Below are 16,010 nucleotides of genomic sequence, written 5' to 3' on the forward strand. Positions count from 1 at the left end.
AAAGGATTTGTATTTGCAGCCTGTGATCTTTGGGTATGTAAAGAGGTAAAGATGTTTCGGTTTCTGGTTGTTCGTGTGGGGTTGTGTAGCGTGAAGTGTGGTATATAAATTTTAAAATAATAATAATAAACCCAGTTACGCTAACTGCTGTTACAGAGCCCACACAATAGCAACATTTCATGCTACTGATCACAAGGCTAGCAATGTCTGTCTCAATAGCAGACTATGGACTTTTCCTCCTGGAACTTGTCCAAACCATTTTTAAACCCAGATAGGCTAATTGCTGTTACCACATCCTCTGACAATGAGTTTCAGAGCTTAAGTAGTCACTGAGTGAAAAAATATTTCCTCAAAAGTATTCCCATGTAACTTCACCAGTGTCCCTCTTTGTACTTTTTGAAAGAGTAAAAAAATCAATTCACTTTGACCAGTTCTATACCATTAAGGATTTGGATGGTCCATCCCGATTCTATCAATACCGGCAATGTGCAGACTCCCTCCTCCCCCCACCTCCCTTTCCCAGAGCACAGTTACACCGTGGCTTCTTGAGTGTATTGTTCACAACATTCCCGGTCCAGAGGCAAGCGACACCTGATCGCATCTTGAGAAGAAAGCACATCTTGTTCTAAAAGAAAAAAAAATCCCATTCTTCTGAGACAAGCATCAGGGTTGTGAAGTTGATCAAGAATAATAAATTGGGAACATGATTCTAATTAATGGTATCAGGGCACGCACAGATAATAACTCCGTCTCCTGAACAAGAAGCTCTTGTGTTCAAAATCTAAGGCAACGAGTGCCACTGTTCCTCACCCCAGACTTTAAGATCTAAGCAGATGGTGAATTGGTTGGCCTTGAAAACTATTCTCTACTGCTGGGTGCATCCAGTCTGTTATATAGCCCTAGTGCAGGGTTGGGCAATTCTGGTCCTCGAGAGCCGGAGCCAGGTCGGGTTTTCAGGATATCCACAATAAATATGCATGAGATAGATTTGCATCTTAAGGAGGCAGTGCATGCAAATCCATCTCATACATATTCATGGTGGAGATCCTGAAAACCTGACCTGGCTCCGGCTCTCGAGGAATGGAATTGCCTACCCCTGCCCTAGTGAAGTGATGTTGGCATAACCCAGTGTCTCCCAAACTTTTTTTTAGCTCCGGCAAACTACATGGAGCAAATGTTTTCCAAGGCACATTATACTGTAATTGAAATTATAACATTGCAAAACCAACAAAAAAATTAAGCTATGTATGGGTAATTCTAACACCTAGGTAAAATAAAATTGCAATACGATGTATGTGTTTGTTCTGAGTGCAAATTAACTCAAAACACGGCTCGATAGTCGACAAGCAAACACGCATTCCGTCATCCACCATCTGCAGTCGTTCTCTGGATTTTTTTTTTAGATTTTATCTCTGTCAGAGTTGAAAATTCAAGTTTGCAAAGATAAGAAGGTCCAAATGAAAACAGAGCCTCGATTGCTTTGTTGCTCAAGTTAGGAGAACTACTGCATCAATAATAAAACTAAGGGCGCCTTTAATGAAGGTGCGCTAGCGTCTTTAGCGCATGCACCGGAGTAGCGCTCGCTGGCCGAAAAACAGCCACCTGCTTGAGAGGAGGCGGTAGCGGCTGGTGCGCACTAAGGCCCCGACGCGCCTTTGCAAAAGGAGCCCTAAAATGACTTGCCGTTAGTTTTCAAGGACCAATCACGTCACAGAATGATGCTTGTCTGGGTGGTTGTAGCCTTACTCACACAGACACTTTCAAAAACTTCAAGAACGAGAGGGCATTCGGAAAAATTGAGAGGGGGCAGATTCAGAACCGATGCTAGGAAGTTCTTCCTCACCCAAAGGGCGGAGGACGCCTGGAATGCGCTTCCAGAGGGCGTGATAGGACAGAGTACACTATTGGGTTTCAAGAAGGAATTAGATCAGTGGTCTCAAACTCGCAGCCCGGGGGCCACATGCGGCCCGCCAGGTACTATTTTGAGGCCTTCGTTATTTTTATCATAATCACAAAATTAAAATAAAACAGTTTCTTCATCATATGTCTCTTTAGCTATAAATGACAATATTATTATTAAGAGACCCACAAAAAGCCAAAAAGGTCAAAGGTTCCCAAGAGTGGTAGTGAAACAGTGTCCCCAACAAAGGTTGAATCAATAACCAATAAAATAATATTAATAGGTGTCAGGATTTTACTAATAGGTATCGGGATTTTACAAGACTTAGACTTATTATTATTAAGACATAGCCAAAAGGAAAGATTTGTAAACTACAAAGAGTTTTACCTCATGCAAAATTGTCATTTCTTTAATAAGACATTAACTATTTTTTTTCTGAGGCCCTCCAAGTACCTACAAATCCAAAATGTGGCCCTGCAAAGGGTTTGAGTTTGAGACCACTGGCTTAACTGTAACCATGACATCCTGTTTGTCTTTGGGAAGCAGAGCTGAGATTGTGATGTCATAATGCCTCATTCCACCAATAAGAGCCAACCTCATCAGTGATGTCACAATGGCTTGATTGTCCTGTTCTCCCCTCTGCCTTCCAACCCAGCCAGCAGATTAACCGTTCCCCTTAACTCAGTGGTCTCAAACTCTTTAATAAGACATTAACTATTGTTTCTGAGGCTCTTTAAGTACCTACAAATCCAAAATGTGGTCCTGCAAAGGGTTTGAGTTTGAGACCACTGGACTAGATGATTTTCTGAAGGAAAAGGGGATTGAAGGGTATAGATAGAGAATTACTATACAGGTCCTGGACCTGATGGGCCATCGCATGAGCGGACTGCTGGGCACGATGGACCTCTGGTCTGACCCAGCAGAGGCACTGCTTATGTTCTTATGACACTCATAGTATTGGCAGACTCCTGCATATACAACATACGTCTCATCTATTCTAATGTATACTTATGAAGGGAATTTTTAAAAATAAAGTAAAATTCTGGAATCGCTCATGGCACACCCGGAATCTCTTCAGGGCACACCGCTGCACTGGGGCACACAGTTTGAGAGACACTGGCATAACCACTTCATTGTGGAGCACTATGCATAGCTCGAAGCAGCCTTTAAAGCCCAGAGCCCACAGAATCCACTTAGGTTTAAAGCTCATCATTACAGTTGTTTCAGGGCATAAAGATCTTCTGGGCCAGTGCTTGTCAAATACAATGTCAACATTTTTCATAAGGGAGACGTTTCAGGATGACTCTGATAATCTTTGACTTGCTTATGGGTGCCTTTTGCCATCCAGACTGAGTGCTCGGCGCCTCACCCTACGCCAGTGGTCTCAAACTCAAACCCTTTGCAGGGCCACATTTTGGATTTGTAGGAACTAGGAGGGCCTGAGAAAAAAATAGTTACGGTAATGTCTTATTAAAGAAATGACAATTTTGCTTGAGGTAAAACTCTTTATAGCTTATAAATCTTTCCTTTTGGCTAAGTCTTAATAATAATAGTGTCATTTATAGTTAAAGAGACGTATGATCAAGAAACTCTTTTATTTTACTTTTGTATCTCTCATCGAATCACCTTTAAAGTTATATTTTTGGTTTATAAAACATTAATCTTCAATGAGCCCCTATTCATATCAAAAATGATTGTCCCTTACAATTCTTCTCGTTCCCTACGATCGTCTTCAATGAATCTACTTTCAATCCCGTCTTTGAGGGTTATCGGCACAAGACGAAATAATATGTTTTCAGTTGTAGCACCTTCCTTGTGGAATGCCCTCCCAAATTTTATTAAACTTGAAAAAGACATCACTTCTTTTAAAAAAATTTTAAAAACATATTTATTTCAAGATGCATTTGATTTATGACAAATATATTCCAATTTCCTGCATTTTCATAATAATCAACTAAAACTTTTTACATTTCTATCCCATTCTTACTTAATGTACTTCCCGTTTTATGTAATTTCACTAAACATTACAATTGTAACTTTTTCCCCTCTTACCCACTCATTCATGTATGTCCAATCCCTCTGTCTAATGTCTTGTCCCACAATATTAAATGTATTACCAAAATCTGTTGGTTTTTAATTTGTACATCGCTTAGATATTGTAATAGGCGATCCATCAAATGTAAATAAACTTGAAACTTGATAAACATACCGAGGGCCTCAAAATAGTACCTGGAGAGCCGCATGTGGCCCCCGGGCCGCTAGTTTGAAACCACTGCCCTACGCTGCTTTTCCTTCCTCTGTGGGTGGGGGAGGGGCCGAGGGAAAATTTTATGCTCACTCCTATTGGGCCAAGGCCCACCCATAATTGGCCATCTGGCTATACCACTGGCACAGACTTTCACATTTAATCCTGGAATCAGGAAAGGATCATGGATTTGATACACCACGATCAAAGCAAATACTATATAAGGCATATGGGGAAAGACTTAAAGATCTCTCAATCTGTATACTTTGGAGGAAAGGCGGGAGAGGGGAGATATGAGAGAGATGTTTAATGCAATGTAAATGCGCATGAGTCGAGTCTCTTTAATTTGAAAGGAAACTCTGCAATGAGAGGGCATAGGATGAAGTTAAGAGGTGACAGGCTCCGGAGTAATCTAAGGAGACACTTAACATAAAAACATAAGTGCCTCTGCTGGGTCAGACCAGAGGTCCATCATGCCCAGCAGTCCGCTCACGCGGCGGCCCATCAGATCCAGGACCTGTATCTACTGTTTTCACAGAAAGGGTGGTAGATTTGCGGAACAGTCTCCCGGAAGAGGTGGTGGAAACAGAGACTGTGTCTGAATTCAAGAAAGCCTGGGATAGGCATGTGGGATCTCTTAGAAGAGATAATGGTTACTGCCATCTTTTATCTGTCCCGTCTCTGAAGTTTATCAACACAATGAGGTCTACTATTTTCTCTGTCAGCGCTCCATCTCTTTGGAATAATATTCCGGTCCACTTACGGGAAGAATCAACTCTTCACCGTTTTAAGACGAATTTAAAAACATTTTTTTTTCTTGATGCTTTCGAGACCTAAATGCCCTTTTTAGGGCTACATAGTTTTTTTATTCTACTTTTAGACACCTTCCCTTTTGTTTTTTCCCTATATGTTCTCTTTTTTTTTTTTTTTTTTACTTGATAAATTGTAGTTCTACCCTTTCTCCCCTTTTTGTTTCTAAATGTTTTTAATAATGATTATTGTTTTAATGATGTATTGTTATTTCATATATGTTTTTAAGACAATGTTCACCGCCTAGAAGGCCGACTGGACTGTATATAAAATTCTGAATGAACTTGAAACTTTCTAAGTTTTCTGTGCTTGGTGTCTAAGTCTAAGTTATGTACCTGGAGCAATGGACAGTTAAGTGACTTGCCCAGGGTCACAAGGAGCTGCAGTAGTGATGAAATCCAGCTCAGCCCAGTGCACTAACAACTAGCCTACTCCAGTTTTTTCCACTGCACTAAGTTAAAATGTTATTCATGCTTACTGACATTCACACACTGCTGTAATGGAATGTGAAAGCAGCTAATTATCGAAGGCAGAAGTCAGGCCTGATTTCATTTATGGTTTTACAATAATGGAGAAAAAAGTTCAGTTTAGCTTTCATTATCGAAGCCTAAGTATTTGACATTTATTATCCGAATGACTGGTCTTATCTGTCTCCAGCGCTTCTAGCCCACTTGTAGCCTACCCTAAACACACTTTCTGCCATGAGACCAGGAAAACCTTTCTATCCTCCCAGGCTCCATGTTTATGGCAGCTATCCGCTTTTCCATTGGTTTCTCTGCCTCATTCAATTAACTGAATCAAAGTGTTTTGTTTTTTAATTATTATTTGGCTGCCTCTCTCTGTCTTTTGTAACTGAACTCTTAAGAATGTGCAGAGTTCTGGTAAACTAGGGTCCTGTAGAAAAACTGGAATCCTTGTAGACCAACTTAAAATACAGTAATTCAGTTGCAATTAGAGGTTTGCACAGGAATGGGGATCGCGGGAATCCCCCCTAACCCACAAGACTCCAATGGGGACCCCCCTCTGGCCCACGGGACTCCCACGGCAACCCCCTTCTAGCCATTGGGACTCCCACGGGGATGGAAAGCTTTGGAAGCAGGGTTCGTCCATATAATATAATGGACACGTCAGCCTTAGTAAAAGAGTTTCCAAGTTTCCAAGTTTATTAGATAGTTTGATTTATCGCCTATTCAAAATTCTAGGCGATGTACAAAGAGTTCAAAAATTTAGGTAACATATCATTCATACATACAATAATTTGGGTTTATAAGTTAATTACCTGAACAGAAAACAAAAAAAGGGTTCCACCAAAGAGATTCCACAAGGAAAACAGCAGCGCAAACTCAAAAGAAACTGTGGAATTGATGATCCTGTCAGAAGTAATTGCTGCTTTTTAGGGGGACGGGCGGGGATGGAGGTAAATCCTTGCGGGGACGGAGAGGATCCCGACGGGGATGGGTGGGGACGGAGAGGATCCTGACGGAGACGGGTGGGGATGGAGAGGATCCTGGCGGGGATGGGTGGGATTTCTGTCCCCGTGCAACTCTCTAGTTGCAATCACGGCATTCTGAGGGAAGCATGTGGGCTGGTGAGATGCAACTTGTGTGGGATCTTCTATTTTTCCATCTTGGCACCAGCAGGAAGCCAATTTCTCTGAACTACTGTGAGTTTTGTCATTGTTTTTTTTGGTTGTTCATTTTTTTAAATTTTATTTTAAACTAGCTGATGCCCCGGCGTTGCACGGGTATTTAATTATAGCAATAACACTGTAAATGGATTCAAATAAAGATACTTTGTAGTGGTGAATGAAATTATTTTTTTACAGCTTAATAAAAAGTACAATATTCAAATTATAATGTGAAATATTTGACAAAATGAATACAAAACAGTGTTCCCGCTAAGCTGCGCTGGCGTGCGCTGGCGCACAAAATATTACATCGCAGCGCACAAGTTTCACGTCACAGCGCACACTCGAGCGGAGGTGAGAGGAAGCGGCGGCGGTCTGCCCTGATCGCCTAAGATGCAGCAGCGGCGGCTCCTTTCATGATCCCCGTAAATTACGGGGATGCCGCCGCTGCTGCATCTTAGGCGATCAGGGCAGACCGCCGCCGCTTCCTCTCACCTCCGCTCGAGTGTGCGCTGTGACGTGAAACTTGTGCGCTGCGATGTAATATTTTGTGCGCCAGCGCACGCCAGCGCAGCTTAGCGGGAACACTGAATACAACTAACGCAAAACGTGATTATAAACAACATTTTTAGTTTCACCTCCAGGAGCAAGAACATATAAATTCTTGGGTGACCCGACCCTTGAGCAAGCAACATAGAGTTGTGGGCCGAGAGACCCCCAGAACATATCACCCCAGGTAGTGAGGGATCTGCATACCAAGTTTCGTTCAAATCGGTCAAGCCGTTTTTGAATTATTGTGAGAATGGCAGCTTTTTACATTTTTTCCATTGACATGAATGGGTGATATCTGATTTTCTGTTTGTAGCTCTTCCCCCGTGTACAGGTGAGCCGCGAGACCCCCAGAACATATCAGCCCAGGTAGTGAGGGATCTGCATACCAAGTTTCGTTCAAATCGGTCAAGCCGTTTTTGCGTGATCGCGGCACATACACACATACATACCTCCGATTTTATATATATAGATATAGACACGCCAAAGTTCTCATGAAAAATCAAAACACAGTAAACAAACTGGGAATCAAGGCCAGATAAGAGCTTCACAATGACACGGTTAGTCTTTCTGTTCCTAAGGAAACCGGGCTTACACATCAGGATGATTTGCGGTCTATTGCAGCCCGTGCAGGATATAAGAGTGTCTCTTTAACGACATCAAACTTTGCAGACAGGCTTCAATAGTTTAAGCAGAAGCATGAAAAAGCTGGCAATAAAACAAACTTTAAAGAACAGACACCCATTAATCCCCAGATCAGACTGATGACAAAATACAGCTTTGCAAATTCTAGGGGAAAAAAACGATCTTGGAATAAATAATTATTGAAAAACTATTTTCTTAAAATGCAACCGAAATAGGCATCCCCAGTCTGTCCGCAACAGTCTCAACAGACTTTCTAGATATTCCCTACAAGTGCCAGGAATTGTTCAATTAAGATCCTTGTTTTTAAAGCAAATATCCTTCCCTTCCATGTGATGCTTTTCTTTCAGAGAGGAACAAATGCTCCCAGCGTCAGAATCCCCCCCATGGTACACTCTGCTGATGCCATTTCACAAAGGCTGACTTTTTGTTTTGACTGGGATTAAAAATGCTGACAGGCTATGCAAATGTTGCTGTTATTTATTTGGTTTTAATCAAACATGTCCAGAAATGTTTGATTCTTAAAACAAGGCACAGACATTGTATCTGATCACTATTTGCTTTAACCTGAGGCATAGCTAGACCCCCCCAACTGATTTTGAATAAAACAGTGCCAACGGAGATCAGCCTTTCAGCTTCACACTGGGGCCTATTTTACAAAAGGTTTGCTCCCCCCGTCATCAAAAAAACTGGCTACGCTTTTGGCTTTAACTCTATTCATTAACAATGTGTGCCGCATCCATGCATGCTCAGAGGACCTTCGGACGCGGCCCGGTGTAATCGTAATTAACCCCCTCTTTTACAAAATCATAGCATGGTTTCTAGCGCCGGCTGCGGCAGTACCAGCGCTGACGCTCATAGAATTCCTATGAGCGTCGGAGCTGTTACCCGACATGATCAGCGCTAAAAACTGCGCTATGATTTTGTAAAAGCAGGAGTAATTGCACAATCAATGGTATGCTATTTCCCACCCCAACCCCCACTCCCTCACTGCAGCTCCTTGTGACTCTGGACAATGGAGGGTTAAATGACTCTGGCCAGAATCACAAGGAGCTGCAGTGGGAAAAAAGAGTTTACCTCATGCAAAATTGTCATTTCTTTAATAAGACATTAACTATTTTTTTCTGAGGCCCTCCAAGTACCTACAAATCCAAAATGTGGTCCTGTAAAGGGTTTGAGTTTGAGACCACTGCTTTAGAGGGACATTTTTGATATGACATCCAAATCTGAGCTTGGACGTTTTGCAGAATACGTACAAAAATTCAGTATCAAACGAGCATTTTTGAAACAGAATGTCTGTCTTTTTGTTTTGAAAATGGCCTTTCCTCAGATGCATTTTTCCTCAGTGCAACTATCTTTTTGAACCATTAAAAAAGATGCTGCTTGGAGGGGAATAGAGAGGTTTGACCATGGGCACAAGGCAGGGAGAATGAGCGATGGTAGACAGTGGGGGAAAAAACAAATGTTGGATAAGGCAGTGAAAGGTAGAAAAAAAAAAAAAAAAAGATTTTATTTTCTATTTTGTGATTACAATATGTCAGATTTGAAACGTGTGTCCTGCCAGAGCTGGTGTTAGACAGCGAGCGTGATCTAGACCTAACAGAGAGAGGAAAGGTCTTTTTTTGTTTATTTTGTTTATATCACAGCACTGGCATGGGGGTGGGGTGAGAAAAGGGGGGTAGGGAGGGTGGAAAGGCTACAAAATAAACCCGTCAGAATGTTTGGGGAAAAAACCCCAAAAACGCCCGATTGAGCAGGAAAAGCGAATTGAATGGAATCCAAATATCGATTCTATAGGCCAAATCAAATTGAACATTTTTTTCCCTGAATCGGGCAGCACTTCTGCCCAATAAGCTACTCCAGGAACCTTTTTGTTGCTCTACTAGGACTGGCCATAATATCTGAAGCTATCGTACAGGCAGGTTTACACTGTTTCGTTCACATCCTTGAGGGGCAGGAGGGTTCAGTGACTGTAGGGGGGGGGGGTCAAGCCTTCATCCCTCCAGTAGTTAAAACAGGTCTAGCCCTAAGACGTTTTCTAAAATATTCAATCAGGCCCGGATTCTTCAACTAGCACCGATTTTCCAGACACTGGTAGAGGTGCCCATACCTCCATTAAAAATGCCGTCCAAATGGCGTTTTTAACCGAGATTTGAGGTGCATACCGGCGCCTAGAAAACCGGTGCCAGAATCGCGCTTACATGGGCGCTTTAGGCCGCCGAATGCCAAAGTACACGTGGCCAATGCTGGAAGCAGCGTTAAGTGGCTTAAAGCGCCTATTACATTACATTAGTGATTTTTTTTTTTATTCCGCCATTACCTTGTGGAATACAGAAGAGGATTTCTGGACATGTCCATAGGTGTTACAGAGTAGCGCGGGTTGCTTCAGAGGATTGAAATGTTTCATACTGTGTTAGTTAGTCTTCATGGATTTCTTGAATAGCAGGGTTTTTATTTCTTTTCTGAAAGGTTTGTAGTCTGGGGTCACGATCAATGTTCCCTCTAAAGATTGATGAGGTGTGTGCAAAAAAAAATATGCATAAGCGACAAGTTACATACTCCACAAATTTATGAGCAGGCGCAGAGGACGAGTGCCCGTGAGATTGTGAGAGGGTTAAATACTCAAAACTTAGAAATTTACTTAAGTTTTTGCTTCGCCAGCTTTCTGGTATCTTTACATACAGTGGCGTACCTAGCATATGTAACACCCGGGGCCATTCATTTTTTGGCATCCCCCCCTCCCATCTGTACGAAAAACATGATTTTTAGTAACAAGCCACATGTCACACATGAGTACTTAGGAAAAGGCAGCATCTTACATATTGCAGTGAGCAGTACATCAATACACCCATTGTAAAACTAAACAAGCCAGACCAGCACAGATCAATCCTACACCGTCAATCCTAACAGAAAACCATGTCTTTCGAACACACAGAACACAGAAAACACTTTCGCCTAATATGGAATATGTCATCACAAACTAATCCCTCCCCCTTTTACAAAACTGTAGTGTGGATTTTAGCCACGGTGGTAACAGCTCTGACGCTTATAAAATTCTGAGCATCAGAGCTGCTACCACCTCGGCTGGTGCTAAAAAACGCTCCACAGTTTTGTAAAAGGGGGGATAAAATAGAAAAACACAGTTTCAACGCTCTAGCTCAGGGGTGCCCAAACTTTTTGGGCTTGCGAGCTACTTTAAAATGACCAAGTCAAAATGATCTACCAACAATAAAATTAAAAAACACAAAGCACACTATACGCTGAGAAAATGTTAATTATCATTCCTATTCTGGGTTTTTTTCAAAGAGGTCAAGGCAGATGACTCTATGCATTGTCACCTCAGTAACAACCATACAAAAATAGACAAATATACCCCTTCCTTTTATTAAACCACAATAGCAGTTTTTAGCGCAGGGAACTGCGCTAAATGCCCAGCGCTGCTCTCGACGCTCATAGGCGCCCTGTGCTAAAAAACACTATTGCGGTTTAGTAAAAGGGGACCTATAGACAGCAGATATAAATTCAGACATTTTGATCACTAAATTTAAAATAAAATCATTTTTCCTACCTTGTCTGGTGATTTCATGAGTCTCTGGTTGCACTTTCATCTTCTGACTGTGCATCCAATCTTTCAGCCTGTATGCTTCCTCTCCTCCAGACCTCATTCCCTCCCCTAACTTTTTCTTCCTCTCTCCTTGCCCTTTCTTTCTTTTTTCTCTCTTGATGCCCCCTTTCTTTTTCTCTGTTTCCCTTCTGTCTCCCTGCCTGCCCCCTTTCTTTCTTTTTCTCCCTACCCTCCACAAAGCCACTGCTGTCACCATTGAGGGAAACAGGCCCCAAAGCCAGTGCCGCGGCTGCCCCAAGCTCTCTCTGCTTCCCACCGTCGGACCGACCAGCATTCCCCCGACGTCAATTCTGCCGTCGGAGAGGAAGTTCCTCCCAGCCAGGCAGCGATTGGCTGGCCCGAACTTCCTCTCCGACGGCAGCCTTAGGGGGGTGCACAGCTGGCCAGATCCGGACCTGGCCTTGGTACGCCACTGAAGACGTGGCAGCAGCTCCTCTCACGATTCCCACCTGCGTCGGAAGTGCGTCGGGGATCTTACTATGCAGTCCTCAGTTTCCCACTGCGTATTTTAGTGAGCGACACGAGAAAAATTATGAGCGACGCCAATGAGAATAGTGAGCGATCGCTCATGCGCTCAGCTTAGAGGGAACATTGGTCACGATTAGTAGATTGGAGAGTTGGTGGTCTAGTCTTGCTGCCTGTATGACTAGTAGCCATCATACAGTTTTTTCCGCTTGATATCTCTGATTGGAGGGTATGTGAATGGTGTTCTAACACAACTCGACTATTGCAATTCTCTCTACATGGGCATAGCCTCCTTCCAAACTCCAATTGATTAAAAACACTGCAATCAGGCTGTTATTTGGCTATAAAAAAGTACATCCCCTTCTCTGCATACTACTGTATGCTTCACTGGCTGCCTGTGCCTATGTAGGCATGATTCATACGAAGATAGGCACCAGAAATATAGGCCCGGAAAACCCTGGGCCACATTTCCAGCACCTATATTTCACATCAGCATGATTCCAAAACTGGCGCCGATGCATGATCGGCATAAGAACATAAGAATAGGCTTACTGGGTCAGACCAATGGTCCATCAAGCCCAGTAGCCCATTCTCACAGTGACCAATCCAGGTCCCTAATACCTGGCCAAAACCCAAGGAGTAGCAACATTCCAGAATCTCAGAGTAGCACATTCCATGCTACTGATGCAGGGCAAGCGCTGGCTTCCCCCCATGTCTTTCTCAATAACAGACTATGGACTTTTCCTCCAGGAACTTTTAAGGCAGCCGCTGATATCAGCGACAGTTTGAGAATTCAGGCCTTATTGCAGAAAAATGTCCACATCATAACCCCACTCTAGTCGCACCCAAAACACGCCTCTAATACGCCTCCTTGAGATTTAGTCGCCCTTCAGACAACCACCCTAGAAATCCATCTAGAGTAGTGTATTGAAAATTGTGTGCCTCCTGAGATTTGAAGTGTGCCACGAGACACTGGAGAGGAGAGGCGCCAGCTGACTGCCTACAGGACGTGCCTCTTGCAGCGAGAGGCACATCCTGAAGGCAATCAGCCAAAACCAGTACCTCTCCTTCTCTCCGCGTGCCTTCCCTGCTGGCACCCCCCTCCCCCCAGTGGCGGTTCAGGGCCTGTGTGGAGGTCCTTCGCTATAAGAAACTGAGGGACACCATGTTTTCTGTATGAGTGTAAATAAAACTTTGGAATTTGCTCCCTGGTGTTAAGAGATTTATGTAAAGATCATATGAATTTTAGGAAACAGCTGAAAACCCAATGGTTTGTTGACGCCTTTATGTAATACGTATAGATGGAATGTTGACATGTTCTGGTCATGTATTGACTTTTACGGAATGACTTTGTAGAAGCAGCAGATGAAGTAAGAACGCTGAAATGTTAAATTTTTGTTTGTTATGGATCTTGGGGTGTTTCAATAATGTTATCTTGTATATCGCTTTGATTATAAGCAGTTTCTAAATCTATTAAATAAATAATGTAGCCCTATATTTCATTAGTAACTGACTAAAAAAAAATTAAACATTATAGTAGCAGGTTAGCTTGTCACTAAGAATTGGGGTTAGCATATGGCTCCAGATAAAAGGACGGATTAAGACATCAATGGGAGTAAAACCCGGATGTCTCAATCCGTCCTCCTTTTTCTGGAGCTATACCGTAACCCTACTAAGAAGTCTGGAAGAGGGACAGTCTCATGTTAACAGTTTCTGGGCTAGTTACGAGATGCTGGCCATAATCCATTGACCCTCTGAAGCATGGCAGTCTGCTGCTTTCCTGTTCGCTTCGGGAATGCCGTTTTCCGAGGGAACTAGTCTACCTCCCTACTCATCGCTTGAACAAATGACTAGTACCCTGGGCCCCAAGCATTTGCCAAACTCCTTCCCTGGCTCAGTCATACAATTCATAATCGAAGAACGGCGCTCAGCCATCCAGGCCCTTCAGGCTTGGTTGACTAAGAATTCTTTTCCCATTCGGTGTCTATGGGAACAAACGCTTGGTGAATCAAGCCCTTTGACTCAGGGCTGTGCAGGGCTCCCTCGCGAATGCAAACACTGAGGAGAATAAATAGCAGCGGTGGGTTAAAAAAAAAAAAAAAGTCATTCTCAGAGACACTCGCTAAAGGAGATCCTTATTTTGCTGCAACAAAGCCTCGTAACAAACAAGCAGGTGTGCACATATGTATGACACAGACTCATCGTTTTCTAAAAAGAGCATCGAAAGGTACATATCATTTGTGCACTCAGATTGTAGACTACAGTTGCGTGCGTAAGTGCTAATTGGACACTAACCAGCATTCTGCAATCTTACCCCCTCTTCTACGAAACTGCGATAGCAGCTTCTAGCGCGGGGAGCCGATCTGCTCCCGACGCTCATAGGAACTCAACGAGCATCAGGAGCAGCGCGGGCCGTTCAGCGCGGCTCTCTGCGCTAGAAACTGCTACCGCAGTTTCGTAGAAGAGGGGGGTTAGTGCACAAATGCAAGGGGGCATTTACATGGCAGGTCACGGGGTGACATGGGTCTTTCCCACAGTTGCACACAAATTACAGAATAGTGACCTACCGTCAGGGCTGGCTTAATCATTGATCCAGGTGAGGCTCTGGACCAGAGTGCTGGCGATTAAGGGCATCAAAATGCTCAGCCTCTGACCTCACCTGGTCTACTGGTTAATCCTTTTCTCTCCCCTCCCCAGCCCAGTCTCTCTCCTCCCCTCACCTTTCTCACTATCCCATGGTCTTATAAAATGTATGCTGGTCACCAGCAGCAGCATGACCAGCTACCATTGGCCAAGCCCCGAGTCTTTCCTCTGCTGTGTCCTCTGATGCAATTTCCGGTGGGTGGGACTCAGCAGAGGGAAGACCCAGGGGCTGGCTGAAGGTGGCCTGTCATGCTGAGCAAAGTTTACAGGACCACGAGGGAGTAAGAGAGGTGAGGGAGCAGTGCCGGAGGAGGAAAGAGAAACTCTTACAGAAGCCCCAGCCCCCAGCTCTCCCTATCACCCCACCCCCCCAAAAGAGAAATGCTTCTGAATTCATGCACAGCCCCAACACCCCACTGTGCATAGACGCCCCCCCCCATCACTTAACTGCATATTATTAGAATTCTAAAAGGGCATCAAAAGTATAACCTACTCTCCAATGCTTTTGCTGGAAAAAAGCACTGAAAACGGTCCTTCATATCAAGAGGATCTTCCTTAAATCACACACTGTAACGACCAGACCTCACTTCAAACAAACAGTGACCTGCCCAAACTTTAGCGGGCAGGAGGGGAGGGACGATCCTGCCTAATCAATGCAAGAAAGACTTTGCTTTTCAGGCAGCTGTTATACGCCTTGCCCCCCCCCCCCCCCTGAGTGCCAAGGCCAGACGCCCCTTCCTGCCGTCATCTGCGCTCCCACTTTCCTGCCCTCGTCCTGGCAACGTCTGCCTGGCACGGCTTTAGCCTGTCTGACAGGGAGCAGAGCGGCTCCTCCTCCTTTCCGAAACATGTTGCTTTTCCAAATGAGCGTTGCTATACTCTTGCAGCCCGATACCACCCTGCAGAAGTCGCAGAAAACAAGGCGGCGGAGCCGGCACTCGTCTCCCCACGAGAGCTGCTTCGCCAGATCTGGCTCCCTGGGGACAAAGGCTGGTGGCCACCGCGTTTTGGTGCGAGCCCGGGAGTGACTGGTTACTGCAAAACATAAACTCAGGTCCTGCAGAAGGGTCCCTCGCCACCCCTTCCTTCTCTCTCTATCCCGGGAAAAGAAAGACAAAAGAACACACCTGTATGGGATTGGTTTTTTTTTGGGGGGGTTAGATCTTTCCCTGGAAAAGAGGCTGTTCACGTCTGGCCATATCTGTCTCCATGATGCATCCCAGCTTTACATGTATGGAGGAAGAAAAAAAAAAAAGCTTTCTGCAAGCTTCTGAAGTTTGTGGCTCCTCCTCCTCCTCCTCTCTTTTTACCCCTTGAAGACTTCCCTCCCTGTCACAGGCAGCACAAAGCAACACGAAAGAGCTCAGCTCCAGGGTAACAAGTTCAGAGTGGGAGGGAAGAAATGGAAAGGGTGTTAGCAGACTGGATCAGCGCTAGAAGTCTCTTCCTAGCAAAAAAAAAAAAAAAACTCCAACAAAACCTGTTCTGCAGGTTGGATTCTGGC

General features: G+C 44.0%; 1 protein-coding gene across 5 annotated transcripts in view; it reads right to left on the reverse strand.

The window, feature by feature from the left end:
- The window catches only part of PLCH2 (phospholipase C eta 2), a 599,022-nt gene extending 583,284 nt beyond the window's left edge, over positions 1–15,738 (reverse strand). For 2 of the 5 annotated variants that reach the window (XM_033921959.1, XM_033921954.1), the window contains exon 1: positions 15,634–15,738. The gene's annotated coding sequence lies outside the window, so the exon portion shown is untranslated. Of the gene's footprint in view, positions 1–14,430; positions 14,554–14,583; positions 14,695–14,999; positions 15,200–15,633 lie in introns of those variants that run through there. The other 3 variants (XM_033921956.1, XM_033921957.1, XM_033921955.1) reach the window with 3 other exon arrangements.
- Between the last annotated feature and the right edge of the window lie 272 nt (positions 15,739–16,010).

The sequence above is a fragment of the Geotrypetes seraphini genome, chromosome 15 (assembly GCF_902459505.1).
Source record: "Geotrypetes seraphini chromosome 15, aGeoSer1.1, whole genome shotgun sequence".
NCBI classification, from domain to species: domain Eukaryota; kingdom Metazoa; phylum Chordata; class Amphibia; order Gymnophiona; family Dermophiidae; genus Geotrypetes; species Geotrypetes seraphini.